Here is a 21832-nt window from a genome sequence, read left to right on the forward strand (position 1 = left end):
AAAAGTGGGCTAAAAAAAGTATTTAGCTCCAGGGCAGTTAAATGTTAGTTTTCAGTTATTCAGCAAAGCAGAAATGGACATTGACCAAGGCAGAAACCGATAAGCAGTCTGAGCCTCCTCCTGCTCTCCCACATCAGAAGTGAAGACAGAGCTCCAGCAGTATAGTGCTCCAGCTGTATAAATACCCAGGATTATGGAGACTTCTCACAATCCAAGATTTGAAGTCACGATGCTTAACACAGTTGCATTTGGTTCATATAGAGAGCATGCGTTTCCTGGAGCTCAAGTGCCCGCATGACATCTATCTCTACGTGATGACAGACAATTAAACAGTGAGAAGACTGACCTCCCCTTCCTCTCACGGATCTAGAGTTATCTCAAACTGAAGTTACCTCCACTTCAATGACAACAGTACTGAAATGATAACAACCAGCTCTTCCGTGTAGAACTTGAGACAAACTCTACTCCTGAACGATCTTCATGTGGTAAACATCAGCAGCACCACAAGGACAAATGGCTGCCATGACAAGCAGGTTAGCCACTCTCCTGGGTGACAGGAATAGCAGCCCAGTGCAGTGCTGCTGCAGTCTCACTCTTTCACATTACATTGAGACGGAATGCAGAGATTGACGTTCAGAGAAATTTTTTGGAAGCTGGGTGCCAGGAAGCCTTTTGCACTTCAGAACAAGTTTACAAATTTCCCCCTACCTTCTGTCCTCAGGCCCCTGCCAGCTAGCAAGGCAAGATTATCAGCTTGGAGTCTGTATTGCCAGACTGAACTGCTGGCTGTGCCAACCTCACCCCATTTTGAAGCACTCAAAGCCATCCTGGGTATTTCAGCCAGCAGTGTGACGATTTAGAAGGGCTTCAACCTTGTATTTCACTGATTTTAACACTAAACACCTTGCCTTTTCATTCAGAAACTTTGACCATAAAATCAAAAAGAAGTGCAAATAGCTCTTTGTATAGAGTTATGTTTGAGACAGATAATGTGGAATTACAATTTCATAACTGAAATCTGAAAAAAATACTGATTCATAAATTCTCTGGCAGTTGCTTACTCTAAGGAAATTGGGTTCAATTTTCCTCTCACTGACTCTACTCTGAAGTGTCAAGTAACTATTAAAGTCAATGGAGCTATACTTAAATACATCCTCTGGGAACAAATTAGATATACAGTTTTCATACCATTCAAATTTCCGATCTATTTCTACACGATTAATTGTATTTTTGACATCTGCCGATGATCTGTTTGATCCAAAACTACCATCTTTGCAGTGGCTATTACTGCACTCTTACAAACACATCTCAGGCAGGTTTTTCACCTACACCTCATCATTGTGGGAGGCCAGATAGCACAGGCTTCCATGGAATCGGAGTTCCTGAGCCTTTCAACTCTGAAAACCTTTTACTGAAGAAAATGCGCCTTAAATTAATGAAAAGTAGCAGTCGTTCTCTTAAGGTTTTTCTTCAGCCCATCACTGTCATTTTTTTTAATATTTTAAAAGGAAAACCAGAAAATTGCAAGTCAAGTCTCAAAACTGTAATTAACAGGAAATGCTTTGGATATTTATAGCTGGCTATTCCCACTTAGCAGGCTATATTAATTTGCTTTTTATTACACCAATCTCTTTTTTGTATGGAAGGAAAAGAGAAAGTTAATCTTGGCATTAACGTTATCAGATACTGGGGAGGGGAACAGTCATAATAACTGCATCTCTGAAGATGGAAGTAATATCCAACACAGCCATGCAAATCCACAGAGCAAATTAAAATCTGCTGGCTACCTTCAGCACGGTGAGGATCTATACTTAGTTACCGTTACGTGCTTATATTGCACAATCTGCAATCCTGGTAAAACACTCAAGAAAGCTTTGTTTTGATTAGGAAGAAACACCCTTTTAAGGGACTGCATTACCTGGTACTATAGACCGCACCATTACCTTGAAAAACATCCAAGAGCAAAACCACAACGAACCATCAAAATATTTTTTCTTTTTCCCCCTAAAAGAATTAACTCCAAGACAACTCCTTCCCCCTCCATTCATATTCGTTCTGCCATTACACATTTAATATCCACACTAATCCTTTAGGGAAACAAGAGCATAAATAGTAACAGCAGCAACAACAAACCCCAAATGAAACAAACAAAAGACAGAACTAGTCTCAGAGCATCTCCACAGACCTTTCCACCTACACTCTCAACCACCAGCAGCAGAAGAAAGAGAAATGCCTGAGATTAATTCTTATCACCAGCTCTGCAGGGCTGTCATGTTAGGGGCTTCTGAAGCAATCTCTTCTGCCTCTTCCACCTGCAGACACTGGAGGTGGCAACAAGGGAAAAAAAAAAAAAAAAAAAAGTTAAAGCTTTATCTACCAAACAGCAATTAAATGCAAAGTGGCAGTGCCTGCCTTTACTTGCAACACTTGGCAGCAAGAGCTGAGACTACAGCAGGACAGAGGCTTGCTTTCGAGTTCCTAATTGCTCTCTGCAAGACAGAAGACTGAGCAGTGGCTCTTACCTTAACCCCTTCCTTCTAGCCGTATTTCTCGTCCCTCTTAGCTTTGCCATCCTCTGCTTTCTGTCCCCAGCTTTCCAGGCTTGTGCAGCTCGCCCCTTCAGCACCGTCCTACAGCTCAGGCAGCTGGTGGCCTTCCACAGGAGGACAGGCTGTATCCACAGCCCTGCTCCAGATCTGCAATTACATGTGCTCACGGAAGCTCAGCAGGAGCCTCGAGATACCTCTGCTGAAGGCAAAACGACCCTGACCTCTGCCACAAGAAGCAATTCAAAGCCACTGCATCGAACACTTCACGTTAGCCTAGGTGCTTTCCATATACACCCTAACCCCTTGTCACTAGATCCTGTCTGTGTGTTTGGGGTTGCTGTTCTAGGCCAGGCAGGTGAGAGCTGAGGTTTGTCTCACACACCTTGCACTTCATTCCTGAAGCAGATGAATGGGTCTGAGGTTTCATTTGGTCATCAGACAGCTCCTGAGAGTCAGACACCACGAGGGACAAGTAAATGGAATTACTTCTTTTAGAGTAAACAGACCCAAAATAGCCACGTAGGAGTACCTGTGCTGGGCACTGCTATTAAGAAATCTTGGAGGGAAGTGGCAGCATGATACAAGTCTTACTCAGTGGCAGCTGTCTCATCCCCCAGGAGATACCTGTTAATAAGCAGGACTGCCTGGCTTTGGGAACATTCAGAAACCTACTTGGGATGCATCTGTCCACAGCAGTCCACGGCAAAGGAAGGCAGAACTCCCTGCGAGAGCCAGGCATGGCAATAAGGCTAAAACACAACCAGAAAGCTCCGACATAAATTTTCTTGAACTAACAGGTCGAGAAGTCAGCCTGCCTCGGTTACCAGCATGTCCACGTAGGTTCACACACTTGCACAAACACACACACGTTATCTCTTCACAGACAGCTTACTCAGCATCTATACATTAAGATAAACTTAGAGACACTATCACTACTTTGCTGTTATTTCTGAGCAGCACACTCAGGCTTTATACTATCCCTGGCTCCTAATCAGAGGCAAAAAACCTGCTGCATGATGCAATTATATTTCGCTTTCAGAGCACACGTTTCCTTCAGCATTACCGACATGGAAAAATCTAGCTGGAGAGTTACCCTAAGTAAGGCATAGATAAAAATTCTCAGTCTATGCCAAAGTGCCTTTTTATTTGTTTTGTTGGTTTTGTTTGTTTTCCATAACTTCAAAACCATATGGGTAGCTCATATGCCACTTTGGAAAGGTTAAACGAATAGGGGAGTTTTAAACATCTTGAACTTCTTTCATTTAATCTCATCTCCTTTATCATCATTTCTGCAATGACTCCAAAATCCCCCTGGCACTCAGCAAGTGTTCAAAAGGGCAAGAAGTGTTTTAAGACATTACTCCTTGAAAATCAATTGAAACCACGGAACAAATGCCTTACTTTAGCTTGGACAGTTGTTCAGAAATGTTCCTGGGCATGACTCTACTTACAGATTTATAATTTGCTGTGTTCCCAAGAACTAACATAAGCAGCTGGAGAAATGAGATTCATCAGGCTCACACCCCTGCTTCTTATTCTCATGATATCACTTGGCCATGACCCCTAGGCTGGAGATAAGAGCCCTCATTCAGCCAAAAAATCCAGACGTGTAAGATAACCTGAAGGACCAAATCCTCTGGAATTCATTAGCCAGAAGATGCTAGCTCTGTGCCATCTTCCTTTCTCAAGCAATTTCTGGCAAACCTGACGCTATCTCAGGCAGTTCAGAGAAGCAGAATACCCCACTGTGTCCTTCTCTGGATTATCTATACAGAATTCAGCTTCTAACTATGAAGTCTCATGACCTAATGGATGTCTTAGAGGCAGTTTTGGGGGCTGGGAAGAAGGTTGGGAGGGTGACCCAAACAAGCATGAGCGACAGAAATATGGTTATTTACAGGTAGGCAAAAACCACTCAAGACCAAGACAGATGTGTTCATGTTTCATATACTAGATAAAAAAAAAAAAAAAAAAGACAAAGCATCTTAAAGAGTTTAACAATTTGAGCTAACAGCTAAACAACTAAAAATCACGTGCATACATAGTCAATTCATTAAAATAAGCCATTACAGCCAAGCATTTCCTAATCAGATAATTAGCAGCCTCTAATGCAATTAAGTTTACACAGCCAGCAAGCATAATTAAAAGACATCACTGAAACAGAACCATTATCAAAGGATAAGGGTCTTTTGTCTGATTTTCATTTTTCTTTAGAAAGCTCTAGCCAAAACTCTATGTCCAAGGGAAACATGTAGATTCCATTTAGATGCTGGATGCATTTCCACAGATGATCAGAGGTTATTTTCAAAGCGTAAGATGAAAAAAATCCATGTAAGTGATACAGGAATATTTTAAAGCATTATTATAATTATGCTACTGTACAGTTTTGTCACAGCTGTTGGCTGGATTTACCACCTACCTGCTCTCCCAAAAGCTGGCTCCTACTCTCAGGTCCTACACCAGGGATAGTGCTAGGCTGCAGCTCAGGAAGGTTTAAAAGAGCAGCTCCTCCAGCCATGGGACATAAAAATGCCAGAGATGTGTGTCTAAATAGAGAACACACAACATAAGCCTTGCATTCAGTGCAAAAGAGTTTACCAGCAAGCATCTCCCCACAGTAACAGCATGTGGGAGAAGGCAGGCAGTTTCTGCCACTGGACTCGTTGAGCACATCTTTATTCAATACCTGGACAGGCAAGTAGCTGCCCCTGGGATCCAGAAGAAGCAAAAAAACTCTGCAGAAAGCCTTAGGGCTTATTAAAGTTTCAAGTCCCGCAGTTTCCTGCTCTTGGCTTTGTCACATGCTCACCACTTCCACTCCAGTGGAACCTTTGCAAATAAAACCACCAGATCTCTGCTGCCCCTTGAAGCTGAGGTTGCAGTTGGATCCAAGAATACCCCTGGTCACTGTTTTAATGGTTTGTTCTGGATTACATTTCCTTTTTCTTTCTGGACAGGGAGATCACGCGTATTTTCAGGCTTTGCTACAAGTGTCCCTCTCATGTGTTGTTTCCCATTGCATCAGCACAACCCACTTACCTCTGACTGATACATGAAGTGACAGCCTCCTTGTACATAAAGTTTTCTTTAAAAGCCAAATCTTGCAAGGTCCCAGGGCGATCCAAAACCTTGCACTGAAGTATAATACCCGTATAATAACAGTTCCTGAACAGTCCCAGCCTCTTTCATTCAGTAGATTTTTTCTTAATAATAGTCTATGTCTGAACTGGAACTCACCTGTGTACCATCAAAATGAAGATACGGGGAGATGGATCCTATCCTATCTGCTAAAGCTGCTGGAGAGAAATCTGACCTGTTTTCCAAGCTTGCTGTCCAGGCCTATTCTCTGTAGATACAGGCCCACAAGGTATGATGACCTCTACAAAACACTGAAGCCACGACACCTAGCTTAGAATAGATGCCACACTTGTAGGAGCTGAGGTTGGGTGACTTGCACACTCTGCTCTGGCACAGAAGGACTCAGAGACTGAATTAGGGCAACTGGGTGAAAGCACCTGTGCTACAGAGGAAAAGCTGTGAATTTGTAGAGGTATCTTTGCACTGTGATAAATAAACGTGGCTGTTGCCTTGCCTATTTGAGCAAAAATAGTAATACAATTTTTACTGTATTGAAATATGGAGGTTTATTTACAGTCACTTAGAATTGAATCAGGTCCAGCTGCCACCTGTGATAGCGCAATTTAAAGCTGCAGTACTCTGTGCAATGCAAAAGGAAATAAAAGGGACCTCGATAAATATGCCGTGCTCAAAAGGAACCACAAGAGCCATGAATTTGCACCAGAGGAAGGAGAACTTCAGGAAAAAAATAAATAAAAATCACTGTTTTTAGCATTTGCAAGTCACTCAACACCAACAACCAGGTTTAGCAAACCCAAAAGAGGTGAGTTCGACTGATGGACAGTGTCACATTTTAGGACTGTTTTGTCACACGTGTAACCAAAGAACTGAAAAGAAATAAAGAAAATTGCATGGCTGCCACAGCAAGACACAGGACAAAAGCTGAAGTGACTAGAACATCTGTGAACTTTTAAACTTGCATGAAAATAAAATAAATTCAGCGACACGTGATGACATTTCATAACTTTCAAATACTTTTTAATGTAGGGTCTTTAAAACTTGAAAGGTTTTAAAGAGATATGTCATGCAAACCCTGAGACATACAGACACCCTATTCATTCCTCACTGCAGGCTGGCACAAAAGGCTGTCTGCATGGAGGCTCCCTCTTCGTTGACTAAGTTAATCATCTTTTTCTTCCCCATAAAATAAATATCTATAGTTAGACCTGAGAAATCTCAACAGCGCAACAGCAATCCTGCTTTGCACTGTGAGTAGAAAATATAAACGCTATTTACCTTTTTTTTTTTTTGGTATAATTAGAGCCCTTATGAGTGGAGGGTAGAATAGTATGATGATGTAAAGCAAGCACCCACGCCTTTGTCCAGTTCATGGTTTCCTTTAACACCATGCTGACTGCAAATCACCAGCAAAGCTCCTCTGACCACTTACCAGCGTCACGGGACAGCATGTGTGCTCTCATCAGCTCTCTCATCACTTATTACATGTCCCACTGCTGAGCGCAGAGAAAGCAGTGATTCATCTTGCAAAAGCTGACATTTTCTTCCCAGAAAGGGAGCTTGATCTAACGCAGCTTCACAGGCCTGGTGGCTTTCTGGTCCCCTCCAGTAGGCCTTGTATGCTTAAGAGAAAAACAGAGCTGATGGAACAACCAGGGTCTCAGGAAACTGGCTGGGGTAGTTAAAAAGAGCAGGGGCCCACACTCTGCACTATTTCTTTATCTGGGAGTTCTTTGCTAAACTTTTTCACCTGAAACCATTAAACCTTGAAAGAACGAGCAGATCAGGTGTGCGTGAGTACTACAGACCTTACGTGCCTTCTTCACCAGCATCACCCCCATTTTTACAGGCGAAGACACACATTGGATGGAAAATATCCGACCTCAACTCAAGATTAAATAAAGAGATTGCAGGGAAAAGAAACCAGCCATGCAGGACAAGAGAGCAAGCTGTCCAGCACTCAGTGGGAATGGAGGCTTTCTTCCCATTTCCTCCTGCCTGCGAAGGGAACGCGTGGGTTTTTGAAGCGCTTCCCCTCTTTCAGCTTTCTTTCCATTGGCCTCCTCAGGACAAAATCGCAAGCAATGAGGAGGTGGAGCAGTCCTCCCTTCCGTTATCCATTAACACACCAATTTTCTGAACCATTATTTCCTGTACCGCTTTCTCATTTTGCAGCCTGCTGCACACAGTGATAGTGTTTTACATTTCTCCGTGCTGCTGGAGCAGTGGCATTTACTACTGCTTTCTAATTACCTCTTTCCGCCAAGCAGCGTTCTCTCGCCTTACACAGCACAACCTCCTACCGAATAAAGACCTCTTTGAAGTCCAGCTCCTGACTTCTCCCAAAGAGTTCCACAAAATCCTGTTATTCCTCGCCGGAGTATACAGCAACTAATGCTGGTAGCAGACTTCTGATATTGATCTTCTCTGTCTAGTTAAATTTGTGAGTAATAGCCCGTAAATTTAAGATTTTAATGGGTGGAAGTCAGCTCTCTGCATACTGTACTTGGTTTCTTGTCTTTTCTCTCATCTAGCAAAGCATCTGACAAGGGATTTTTTAGTATTTTTTTTTAAGTATTTTTCTGCTTGAGCTCAGCATATGGCAAACTTCGAAACAGGAGCCGAAGTTTCATGTAAGGAAGTGTAAGCAATGTTTCAAACACATGTTATGTCAACACCTTTCTCTGTCTCGGCAAACCTGGGAGAAAGCACTCAATGCAAATCATCCCTCGAGCTGCTCTCAGAACTTTAACATGTTGACTTCAGCGCAGGCTTCCTCAGGTTTGTAAATACAGATTTATTATTCTGTGTGTGCTTCAGAGCAAGTGTGCCCACACACCTGCTAAATAAATACTGCTGTTCCCTCTCAGACAAACACAGAGATTAAAATTATTTGTTTCATCCAAAAGGATCACAGAAGCCTGCATGACTGATTACCCTCTACACATTCAAATCCCCCTCCCTTTTTTTCTTTTATATAGGAATATATATATATATTTTAATATTTATATATTTAATATATATTTAATTTATATATATATAAGGAGCTCTGTAGCCTAAGGGCAGCAGGATCTTTTACCTACCAAGGTTTTGCTCACACGTCTTTCCCCATCAGACAGGGGATTCTGAGGTTCCCAAGCAAAATAAACTGTTTTGTTCTGTCTTATTCACAGCAGTGTGCGTGACCCACGCAATTCATAGGAAATTAGTTTCAGGTCAGAATAAAAAAAAGGAAAAGAAGGCAAGGTTAGGAGAAGAATAGACACCAGGACTCTGTTTTAAGCTTAGACTGGTCCTAGCAAAGAGTTAAATGTGATTTCTAAACCCCATCCAGACTTCCCTTATGGCAGAGTGGGAGAATGTGCTGCATTATAAACAAACTTTTGCTGCAAGCCCAGGGCCCCTGCAGGCTACCCTGTTAATAACAAGTAGCCTGAACTATGCAGCCTGGTTTCCTACCGTGTGCTCTGGTAACAGATTCTCCAGTGCCTAATTAGAGTGGCTGAGCTCCTGCTGCCCTCTTTGCCACTGCAGAGGCATCAATTTGGATGTCATTCTCCTCTACCCCATCACAAGCTCTCAGGTATGCTTTAGGAACATTTTATTTTACAATCCCTGCCCTTCAGCCAACTTTTGTTCTAAGCGCCGAGTAAATGCAAATGCTGCTGAGAGGAAGCAGAGAGGCAAGCAGCCTTCCTAGCCCCGTGAACTTTGTGTCCTTGGGAAACTGCCTGCCATCTTCTGCTTTCACAGCAGTCCATGGCCCAGTGGTACCAGTTGCTGAATGTGTAAGACATCGGTAAGGATGTTCTTCTGTGGCTCGAGGAGCACATGCTGCCATGATGCATTTGTCATCGGGCAGAAATGTATCACGGGCTGCACAAGAATCATTATGCCTATTATTATTTTAAATCCCCTTATTTTCAGTACCTTTACTCCAAGGTGGAGACATCGCACAGTGTTACCACGTCCTCACTTCACAACAGGGTACAGGCCTGTGTCTTACCTGTCACCTGCAGCTCCATGCAACAAACTGCACGTGCAGTAGTCCACTGAAAACTGAGATCTTCTGCTTAAAAATGCCTTAACACCTTGCTTTTCACAGAAATACTGTTTGATGTGGCCACCAGTCAAGGCTTGCAGTTCCCAAAAAGGAGAGCTCCAACAAACTTGGAGCTGATTTTTTGAGTTTTTCCCTCTCTGGCATATCTTCCCCTTCCCCACCCCAAGTCCAAAAAGTTTACCTGTAGCTTTCTGAACAATCAGAGGAGTGAAGCCTGCTGCACACACTCACCTTGAAAGCTCACTTCAGTCTGGATAGAGAAACACCACTGCAAGCCTACGAGTAGGCTCCTCTGACTGTTTCTGGGTTAGAGTTATTAATTTATAACTTAGGGTTTCAACTTAATGAATTGCTGTGGTACAGTTAAAAGGGTACTTTGTGATGGTCATAACTTCACATCCACAGTGTTCGTCTCCTGCCAATAAATATAAATTGCTCTATCACTGCAGACATTGTCAGGAAATGAACAGGAGATGATCAAATTGACTTGCTTTGCTCTTTTCCCCTGCAGCTGCATGTGGTATCCATTCAAAAAGTAAACAAACAAGAGTACAAACTGGTTTGATTGAATTACCTGTGATTGGAAGGATGTGCCTTTAGCCCTCCAGCTCAGCGCTGCCCAGCTGCTTTAATTGCAGCCAGTGGAAAAACTCCCTTTGATTTTAATGGGAAGTAGCACAACACTGATGCTGTGCAAATCTTGCCCTGGATATTGTAATATAGCGACTGCAAATCATTTGTGATCTCCATATTCAATACCAGGGGACCGTGCTACGTAACGCAGACTTTCATGACACGTTTACTATGCCCAAGTACCAACATTACATTTACAGTCCATGAGTTTCTGTTAACCTCTCTAAGTTATATGACACAAAATCATTATTTAGAAATCACACAGCAATTTGACACGGGTAGGAGGGGGCCCAGTGTCCGCCTAATGATCTCAAACAGCATGAACAAGGCTAGATGAATAGGGATCGTTAGCCTATTATTTACACAGCATTTCTCAAAGCACCACAGAACTCTACCAAGTAAATGAAGAACACAGGCTGCAACACAAGGAAAGGGGAAATAATGAGTTTGGGGAAGAAATTTAAATTATTCACAGAAATCTCAATCCTGCTTCCTGCGGAGAGCACCAATTACTACTGCTTTACATGCACACAGCACACATATTCCCGTACTGAAACAAAACACAACTCTCTAAATCTTTGCCATCTTCCTTGTTTAATAATACCTTACTCTGTAACACCTCAATATGTCCTCAAAATTACCGGTACGCTGAATCGCATGGCTGGGCAGGAATTCAGACTTCAAAAGAGAGATTTAGCCTGTGAGATGATCTCAGTGCTTTGCAAATAAAGACATTCTGGAGTAGGAAGACGTGTCAGTGGTCTGTAAAAACTCTTTTTGCATAATACATCCCCCCCAAGTGAAACAGACTTCTGAAATCAAAAAGAGGATGTTATTTACCTGTTTTGGACTACAGCCTGCAAGTTTATAACGCTGCATTGTAAGAAAATTGTTTCCAGCTGTCTGCAGGAACTGTTGAGTCTTAGCGGAAAACTCAAAAAAGAAAGGACAGAAACACACACTGTCCTCAGGTCCCTTACCCTGAGATCACTGCTGCCAAGCTAGGTAGTGTAGCTTGCTTGTCCTCCAATGCTTCGTGGTAGGAGTGATGAATGCCTACTCCCTGTGCCATGTGTCGGGGGAACGATGCTAAGAAGAAAGTCTGATGAGCAATTTAGCAGATGCACAAGTAAAGGAGGGCCTCCCTGCCACGAAGAGGAGGTACAGACATAGCAGGGCGTCGGCGCTCCTGCGGTAGGTACCTGGCCTCAAGGTGTGAGCCAAGATCGAAGCAAGAACAGAAAGAAACAAGCAAAGCCTTGAAAGCTGTGCCTCCTAGCAAGGGCTCTGCTAGTAATTTATTTATTTATCTATTTATAAAGGGGTTCTTGGACTGGAAACCTCCGACTATGTTGGTTTATGATGACATTTCTATTTCTGACAGCCCAGGAACACTGTGATTTTACAAAACAAAAACCACTATGTTTTTTTCAAAAAAACAAACAAACAAACAAACAAACAAAAAAACACATAACCAAAACAAAGAAAAAAAAACAACACTATCTAAAACAGCTAATTTAGTTGCCTTAGTTCAGCTTCACACTTAACACAGCACCAAATACAGCAGGTATTGTCTGTAGGAGACATCCTAAAGAGCCTGCAAGCTGAGCAGACACAGCAAGAGGCTGTCTGGGATCCGTCATGTCAAGATGATGATGTTGCAATACATCAGCCCAGCTTCCAGTCCCTTCGCTCCTGGTGGCTGTGATAATGGCATCAGCGATGCAGCAGTGACATCGACAAAGGAGAGGTAACCTGCCCAGTATAGGGAGGAGTGTTAATTACAGGTAAAGTTTTGAGCTTCTAAATAAAGCTGAGCATGTGCTTTGTGGTCACAGCCGTAATACAACGCCCATCCTCATCTCTCATAAAGAGCCTGAGCACTTTTTCTCTCAGAAATGTACCAAAGACTATAAAATGAGGTGCTAGAACACTTAACTGCTAGCGCCCAAGCAAACAATATTATTACAGTGTATATAAAAGTCTCCTGGGGGATAGGTTGGGCATAAAAATTCAGCTGGATCATTAGGAGCCGATGATTTAACTGAGAAAGCAATATAAGTCTCCAAGTTGGCAAGAGAAAAACATAAACTGAGTTGGAGAAATTATTTAAGGACTAGCAGACCAATAAGGGGGGTATTTCAATGCACTGCAAGATGCTCTGTATTATAGGAAAACTGCAAGCTGTTAGGGTTTCGCAGCTAATTCTTGTCATGCCAGTGACATTAGTATTTTTTAGAAAAATCCCAAGACAAACAAGCATGAGCAAGAGTCAGAGGAAGCCAGGAGCTCCGAGTACTGACCTTCCTTCTGCTCTCAGCCAGAACGGGCAGCTTTGGGGCCCACAAATGCTGTACACAATTTTGTATGTGTGGGAAACAACCTCCTTGCACTCCACACAGCCTGAGGATGAAAAGGACACTGCGCTTGGGTGCCAGAAGGCTGCATTCAAGTCACTGGCATGAATGGGATGAAAAATTTTTCTTTGGCTCATGCAGATCAGAGTCCAAAATCTCATTCATTCGCATCCCAGAATATCTGGTTTAACTTCTTGACACAGCTTTCTAGGGTTGGCACCACATGATGGGCAGTCTGCGCTCTCAGCCCTCTTCCCCCTAGCCCCAGAAGACACGAGGTGCCTCCACCCTTCATCCCCAGCTTCCCAATTCCACTGCTCAGACAAAACTGCTGCTACCGCAGAGCACTAACAGGAGATCTGAAGGAAATGCATCACACCTGGTATGTTTAGGTAAGGTAAAATAAAACCTTAACTTTCTTAAACAGCTGCAGACACCAGACTCTCAGCAAGCTCCCGCTGGCTCTCAAGGAGAGCTGAAGTCCAAATGTCACCAGAAGGCTTCGAGAATGCTATCCCAGAAGCAAACAGCATGTATATAACGTACACAAGAGAAAGTTTATTTTTCTACTGATCCATATATCTAAAATCAGCATGAGATGGGAACATTTTTGGCTTCTTTCCATCTTTTCTTTGGCCTGGAGGACTGAGGCAGAAGACACAAACACAGCAACGAGAGTTCCTGGGGGGCAAGGCAGAAGACAACAAACACCCTTGCTGCTGCCCAAAGCAGAGAATGAAAAGGAGCGTGCTGCAAAAAATAGGATTGTGTTTGGTCATGAGAGCCAAACCCTGTACCCTGACCTGGCTGCAGAAATTAGCACTGAAGGCCTTGGGTTTGGAGTTGACTGGAGCTCCACAGTGACTTCGAACTGCTAGTGATGCTGTTGGACTTCTGCAAGGCCCTTCTTGAGCCAAGTCACTCTCTGCACATACCTTCGTGATTTACAGCAATGGGAGTCACAATGAGACAATTAAACATCACCTAGCAATGTCAGCAGGGAGTTTGAAAAACGGCCAGCATCTGTGCACTGAGTCCTGCTGGAGGTGGCTCGAATTTCAGAATCAATTTTTCAGTGAGATGACTGAAAGCAAAATGGGAAAATGGCACCTGACAAGTAGGAAACCTGAGACACGGGATTGTCAGACTGCCATGAGGCAGAGCACAGTCACTTCTGAGCTACATTTTTCCCTGCTCTGTTCAGAGAGGATTCTTGGAAAAAATAAAATGTTCCTAAAAAGCTTAAGGGAAAAAAAAATACATACATATATATATACATATATATATGTATATTTGATACATATTTAAGGAGTTCTGTGAAATCTTTATTTCTGTCATCTTGATGCTAGCAGAAACACATGGTCTTGGTAACTGAATTATGGTTTAGATTCCCAGAAATCTGTGTTGAAATGGGAAATGTGAACACTAGAAAGACCAATAACATTTGTAAGTATACACAACGCAAAATCCATCATCAAAATATTACCAGCACTAACTATGTGACAAATACAGACCTTGCAAAATTGGATTTGAGCATCTCTGTTGTTCATGGACAGTAAGGAGTTGACAAGTTTAAGCAGAAGGGCTTATTTCTGACATGGTCCCTTATGTTAACAGTGTGTGCTTTGGGGTTTGCTCAGTACATGTTCGTAGAGTTACCCTTCTGATTTGTAAGCTTAAAGCATCTCATCATTAATCACTGTAGTTTTCATTTTCTGCTGAGGATTGAGATTCAGTTTACTGCCACTCAAAATACAGATGAGCTAAAGCAAGAAAAAAAGACGGGCATTTGATTTTTCAATATTGGTGAAGATACTGATATGTGCCTACCTTACAAAAACATCTTTCTGGATTGGGCTTTCAGGATGTTTGCAGCTTCAGGGATGGGCACGCAGCTATTCATCAGAGGTGTGTTCTTCCAAGGAAATTTCCTGGTTGCTGCAATTAAAATTGTTATTAATCAAAATCTCTTCAGTTAAAAAAAAAAGTTAAGTACTTAAAAAAATATTTTTAATATGCTTATAGGAGTACACAAGAGGAAGTGTCATAGGAAAAAAGGTTACATAAAAAATTCAGAGAAGAGTAATTATGTTTATGTTCATTCAGAACATCCCAAACTGAAAGAACTGTTTAGAAGTGAAATAAAAAAAAATTTGTTTCAACACTTTGATACAATTTTGCTTACCGAGGTTGAAATGTCTAACACTTCACAGCAATGACTTATCAATATTTGGAAAAATCATTCATTTTCTTGTTTAAAAATCTTAATTAAAATAAACATCAGTTTTCAAGTATATAAATGGATGTTAAAACTATCTTTAGCTGGAAAACATATTTAAGAAATTAAACACCGTGCTTCTGCTACCCAGTGCAATTTCATCTGTATTTCCAAAATGAATTTGTCCCTGTTCCCCCAGTAATGCATGTGTTACTACTGTCACAAATTGGGATCACGTTGGTATCCCAAAACACCCATTCAAGAGCAGACCTACTGTTGCAGACTTAAAACACAGAATTGTACATGATTCAAGAAGAGAATGTATGAGTACTTGCCCCCACACACACACTGCAAGGTCCACAGGTTCCTTGGGTTTGTATAACCAAGAGGAAAAAGCAAATTAACTCAATACCCAACTGGAGTCAAAACCCCTCTACTCAGCTGCTGTTTCCTATGTACCTGGGCTACTCCATTATATAGCAATTTCTTCCTAAAACAGCATTAAATCAGGCTTGCACTACTGAAAGATGTAATGGAAATGTCTTCAAAATAACAGGAAATCTCACAACTGAAGGACATGTCCAGTTATTAGGATTATACTTTGGGATCTTGGGCTCCAGAGGAAACAGCTAATACTTCAGTCCTTGCATGGTCTGGCTATGTTCTTATGGTCTGACATCACCACCAATTAGTGAATGAGTTTGAGTGAAAGGAGAAGTTATTTCCCTTCTCTTCCTGCTGGATGCAGCCAATAGGTACGAGATTCCAGATTTTGAAAGCGTGTTGATTTTTTTTTTTCCTTTATAACGAAGGCAAATGCTTTAATTTGGGCTGGATTTTTCACAATTAAGCATCTAGTATTTCTATTTTCTTTTGCTTTAGAAAAGCTTAGCAGAAAATAAAATCAAAGCATTATTAAGTGTAGTGAATTCTTCCAGTGTAGCTATTACAGCTATCAGATATTTGCCATTCTGATAGCAAATCAATCATTTTTGCTGCAAGGAAAGATCAGGCATTACTGGTGCGAGGCTGTTGTTGCTGATGATGATACATACTGATGCAGCACAACTAGTTATTTTTATTAAGAAGGAAAAAACTGGCGTGGAGCTTTCCAAGTGTTCAGACTGAAGAAAGCACCTACAGAAATAGTGCCACTATTACAGTGTTTACAGACCCCAGTGGGAATGAGCGTGTCATCATGCCAAAGGTTCACTAACAGGGTGAAAGACAGCTTCCCATCTAAAAAGCTGACAGGGGGCACTGAAAGGGGAAGAAAAAGAAGCACAGACATATATGCTGGTGCCACAGAAAGATGGGCCAGAAGCCAGTAAGCGCTGCTGCCCTACAAATACGCATGACTGTTTTCAAAGCTACTTCAATGAGCTCCTGCTTGCAAGAGGACACAGGAGCTGCCATCTGACTGAAAAGCAATGCATTTTGCAGCATAGAAACTGCAAATAATGAGGGTAAGGAGGAAGTTCACACAGTTTTAAGCACTCTCTTGTCCCCCTCTCAAAGCTAGAGGGCCCAGTGTCAGCCAACAGCCCTTGGGGCAAGGCAGCATCTGCCATTCGAAGCTTCCCCATGGGCAGAGGGATTCACCAGAGCATCTGCAGCACTCGGAGTACGTCCCTTTGATGGTACAGGGAGAATCTCTGGAGCTAGACTGCACAATGGGTTTTTGGACACTTGGTTTGGAGCTTTTAGAAACCCTCAGTGGTCCTGTGGTCTTTTGATACAGTCAACATAAAGCATCCAGATCAAGGCCACGAGACCCAAGCGGTTTCTGTAGGTGGGAGAGTTGAAGGCATAGCTCTGCAGTGCCTGTATCTTATGATGACCTCAAGCCAACTCCACCTGTTGGATATCCATCTGGATAGGCTGGACCGATGGGCTGAGGTCAACTGCATGAAGTTTAACAAGGCCAAGTGCCGGGTCCTGCACCTGGGGCGCAATAACCCCAAGCAGAGCTATAGGCTGGGAGAGGAATGGTTGGAAAGCTGCCAGGCAGAGAAGGACCTGGGAGTGATGGTGGACAGTCGGCTGAATATGAGCCAGCAGTGTGCTCAGGTGGCCAAGAAGGCCAACGGCATCCTGGCTTGTATTAGGAACAGCGTGACCAGCAGGGCTAGGGAGGTGATCGTCCCCCTGTACTCAGCTCTGGTGAGGCCGCACCTCGAGTACTGTGTTCAGTTTTGGGCCCCTCGCTACAAGAAGGACATCGAGGTGCTTGAGCGGGTGCAGAGAAGGGCGACGAAGCTGGTGAGGGGCCTGGAGAACAAGTCCTACAAGGAGCGGCTGAGGGAGCTGGGCTTGTTCAGCCTGGAGAAGAGGAGGCTCAGGGGTGACCTTATCGCTCTTTACAGATACCTTAAAGGAGGCTGTAGAGAGGTGGGGGTTGGCCTGTTCTCCCACGTGCCTGGTGACAGGACGAGGGGGAATGGGCTTAAGTTGAGCCAGGGGAGTTTTAGGTTAGATGTTAGGAAGAACTTCTTTACAGAAAGGGTTGTGAGGCATTGGAACAGGCTGCCCAGGGAAGTGGTGGAGTCACCATCCCTGGAAGTCTTCAAAAGACGCTTAGATGTAGAGCTTAGGGATATGGTTTAGTGGAGGGCTGTTGGCGTTGGGTTGGGGGTTGGACTCGATGACCTTGGGGTCTCTTCCAACCTAGAAAATTCTGTGTCAAACCAAAAGCCGATGAACCATCAGCTTGTCTCAGTAGCAGTGCTGCTCACCTACGGTAATGTTATAACGCATGCAGCATGTGATCCTGAAATGACAGCACAGACACATTTCCTTCTTCATTCCGTGAAGCATTCCATTATCGACTCATGTTTTCCATATACATTTTAGTCCAGAACAATCATTCTTCAACTGAGATATCAGAAACCCAAGTAGCCAAGATATCCATGAAATTAAAGTTTATGCCTGCTAGATACACTGTGCTTAGCTTTTCCATGATGCCTGCCTTCCTGCACTGATGACAGAGATCTCAGATCAAATCCAACAGGATGCACGCCATCCCCACCATTTCCCTTTTGACTATCAAATCACTTGACTCTCAAGTCCAAATAACCACTTTCCAGACTTGAAAAATCATAATCAATTTGCCCTGCTGGAATTCAAACATGCAGTGCTGGCAGAAATAAGAGGAAAAAATAACTCAAGCTGCATGACAGAAAGCATAATAACCATACAACCACAACGTGTCAATGGGGTGCGGGGGGTGCTGCTCGTTCTCCCACTCATATTTACCACAAGTGTCTCACACCTCTCCATCCTGTTTCGATTAAAACAGTTTTCAGAGCAGTCCTCTTTGCATTTGTAAATGAATCCTTCAAATGTACAAATAGCTCACTGATGCCAATAGTCCAGTTATGTGCTTCTCCCCTGTGGGATGCGGAATACTTCCTGAAGTCAGAAGCAACCAACAGCCATCATAACACAGACAATACTAATAATAAATAATAATTAAAAATAAACAATATTAAAAAAGAAAACACACCAACAACCCACACCACAAGACGGCTCTTTTTCAGGCTGTTTTGGGACTAAACGAAGGATTAGGTAGAATAATAACCTTTTAGAGGGTTAATGGAAAAACAGAATAGGAAGTTCCCCATCAGGGAAGATTAATTGGGTTATGTCCAGATTATACAGCTGATTGCTGGGTAGAAAATAAATGTGCTGACACACGTGCTTGAACATTTCTCCTGTTTTGGCTTCTGGAACTAGATGCAGGCAACTCTTAAAAATATTTCTACAGTTTTCTAAAAGTTGGATCTCCAGGTCTGAGTACAAGTTCCAGTATTGAGTTCCAGAAATGAGCTGATGAAGACAGAAAATTTAATAACCCAGCTACATGAAATTCTCTTCTGGAGTATATCACTATAAAAAGTATATAAACAAGTAAAAGTATATAAACAAGAAGGGTATGGCCCTTCTGCAATTCAATTACCTACATCTGCAACTTAGATTGCAATTACATGAACTGCTTGACTGGCACCTAATTCAGGAGGTGCCAGAGTTCAGTTGTTGCCTACCTGACAGCTGAAGCTGTCCTGTTGTAGACTCCTGGGGTATGTCCAGCCAGCACGGTGAGGTGCCTGGTTAGGCTCACCATCCCAAAACAACCTCGTCATGCACGGAGAAGTAACATACATTTCAGAGGTTGTACTCAATGATCTTGAGGTCTCTTCCAACCTAGAAATTCTGTGTGATTGTGTGTGTGATACGTAACAGATAGGTGTGGCACTGAGTTAAATCTCTTTGAGCACTTATCAGAGGCAATGAGCACCTTGGTCATGGTTCTCAAAAACATTCTAAAAGCCATGCACTCTAAGGCACTTACACTCTTTGGATCGATCTTGAAATGCAAGGGAAGACTTGTCCCAGATGTGAGCCCACGTATTTGTATATCCATAAATCAGATGGGAAGTTCTGAAATCACCCGATAGCCTGAACAGTGTTGCGAAGTTGTTAGTATCCTAACGAAACGGGCAGCTACGTGGCAGAAGTTCAGGGTGCCAAGACAGGAACACATTGCACTTCTTGTGTTCTTTTAGAGAGAAAATTAGGTTTCAAATTGGTTGAAAGCTGATTCTGCTGGAAGCTAAGGAAGCACATATAGCAAAGTTGTCCCACAAAACACATCATGTAGACGTTTATACAGTAGCTGCACCGGAATGGACAAATAATAGGAAATTCAAAGGAAGAGCTGGTGGAGAAAAGGCTTGTTTTCATACGCAGAAATGCTGAGCATACTCAAATGTGCAACATAAAGCAGGTCCTTGATGCAGAAACACCGATCATGTTAAGTATCCAGCAGTGCAGAAATAAGCAAACAATCCATGGAGAACTTGGGTAGAAAATACAAAAACACCTTATTATTTTTTCTAAGTTTCCTTAAACCTACAAAATACTGACAAAATTTAATCGCTTAGATTAGGCATTCCAGCCACTTAGGAAAATAGAACTGCATTCCCTCCATTGCAAGCATGGGTACTTCTTGGTGAGCAAAAGACTCCCAGTGAGGGAACCTTGGTTTGTTGGAGTCATGCAGGGGCTGGAAAGCACCAGCAGAAACCATTTTTCTGTCTGAGTGACATACCAATATACCAGAGCAGAAGACAGACCCAGCACTGCCTCCATTGCAAGTTTCTCATCCCAACATTGAATATTCTAGTGGAATTTCAACTGGCTATAAATCATGGCTACTGATTCTCTGGGAATTGTCTTTTTTTCCCCCATCAAATTTTCATTTTCAATCTCATTAATTTAAAGCTGAAAATAAAATAAAATAAAATAAAATAATAACAATAATAATAATCAAATAAAAGAGAATGAAAAAAAAGTGGTTAGAAGTAGCTCTCTAGGACTTTGCAATTGATCAGCAAAATGGATTTTCCTCTTCCCACTAATTCCAACCACAAAGCAAAGAAGCAGAGCTTTCCACCAAGAAGCTGTAAGAAGGTATGATAAGAAGGATGCCACAAATTCTTCCTGATATATCCCTGTGCCTTTAGCTATCATACACACAAGGACTCCTTGCCAAAAGTCCAAGATTCCAAATGCTTTTGATTCAAGCAAAATCTCAGTGACTACCAAACACTTAAAACTTAAGGAATCAGCTCTTCACAATAAAATGCCATTTCGCTTTGGAGCTTCTGACCGCAGAACCACTCTGAGAACATTATGAAATGGCTCTGCAATGCTGAGCAAAGAAAACCGACTGGTGGATACCTGTTACTGAGACCCCCACAAGGAACATTATCAAAACTCATTCCAACAGCTACAGCCTCAGCAGAGAGATCAAGGGCTAAGCAAATGGCCCACAGTCGCACCCAGCTTTCTTTTACAGATAGCTGCACTGCTGCAGCAGCTGTGTTGTCCTCACTTGCACATTGTCTCTGTTGTTTGGACAAAAGCAGGGCTTGAGCCTGTAGGACTGTCATCACATTTTCCTCTAGGAAGAGTTTTGTGTAGACTTCTCTCTTCTCTCCTCTCTTCTCCTCTTCTCTCCTGATAATACTGCAAGTACTGTTAGTAGGGTATTAATCTATTGTCTGTCATTGCCTCTCAATTCAATATACTCTTAACCTTGATGACAGAAACAAGAACTTAGTCAAGAGTTGCCTGGCTCAAGCGGTGGTCTTAGCCAGCCAGCCTTTGTGAGATGTTTTCCATATGTATGTTAGGACTGAAAGAGTAGAGAAATTAATGACATAGAAGTCTGTGTTGTCCCTTTTAAGCAGCATTCCAAAAAGGCACAGTGACATGCCTCAGAGATGAAGTGATTAGATTATCACTAGAGAATATGGTATTAGTTTGGGGAGTTGTGCAGACATTATTATTTCTTTTATGACAGCAGTTAAAGAACCCATATCATGCACCGTGAGACCTGAGATGGTGATTATACAGAGAGAAGGAAAAAGAAAAATCCCCACCTAGGGAGTTTACATTTGAAATGATACTCAGGTACACTAATTATTATGTTGCCTGACATTTAATCAATCGCTGAACAATTTAAATGCCTGACAGAAATGAAATATCTCTGTTTTATTTATGTATGAGCAAGTTTCTAGCAGCAAAAACTTAAAACCCTATAAACCAATTATTATTCCCATTACCTCATCCTGAGTGACTCTCTGGGATGATAAAACCCATCTTATTTGGACTTATTGCTGCGAAATAGACTTCTAAGGCATAAGGTTCTCTAGATGGATGCTTTTGGGGAATTAGTTGAACAAGAGAGATTTAATCCATCCAAAAGTCGGTATACTTAAATACATGATGAACATAAAAAACTTACTGCTAATCCAAAGTGACAGGTACTAATAGGGTACTTAGTGGATTAATAGCTAGCATGCTATGCTGCTAGGACCATGCTGTTTATTTCAATCGCGTGCTTGAATGG

The 21832-nt window shown here is 42.3% G+C and overlaps 1 long non-coding RNA gene across 3 annotated transcripts in view; it reads right to left on the reverse strand.

Moving 5' to 3' along the window:
- The window catches only part of LOC311436254, a 237430-nt gene that overhangs the window by 109312 nt on the left and 106286 nt on the right, over positions 1 to 21832 (reverse strand). For 2 of the 3 annotated variants that reach the window (XR_014692692.1, XR_014692694.1), the window contains exon 3: positions 14529 to 14636. This is a non-coding gene — a long non-coding RNA (uncharacterized lncRNA). Of the gene's footprint in view, positions 1 to 4968; positions 5096 to 7077; positions 7334 to 14528; positions 14637 to 21832 lie in introns of those variants that run through there. The other variant, XR_014692695.1, reaches the window with a different exon arrangement.

The sequence above is a fragment of the Aythya ferina genome (genome assembly GCF_964211825.1).
Source record: "Aythya ferina genome assembly, chromosome: 4".
Classification (NCBI taxonomy): Eukaryota; Metazoa; Chordata; class Aves; order Anseriformes; family Anatidae; genus Aythya; species Aythya ferina.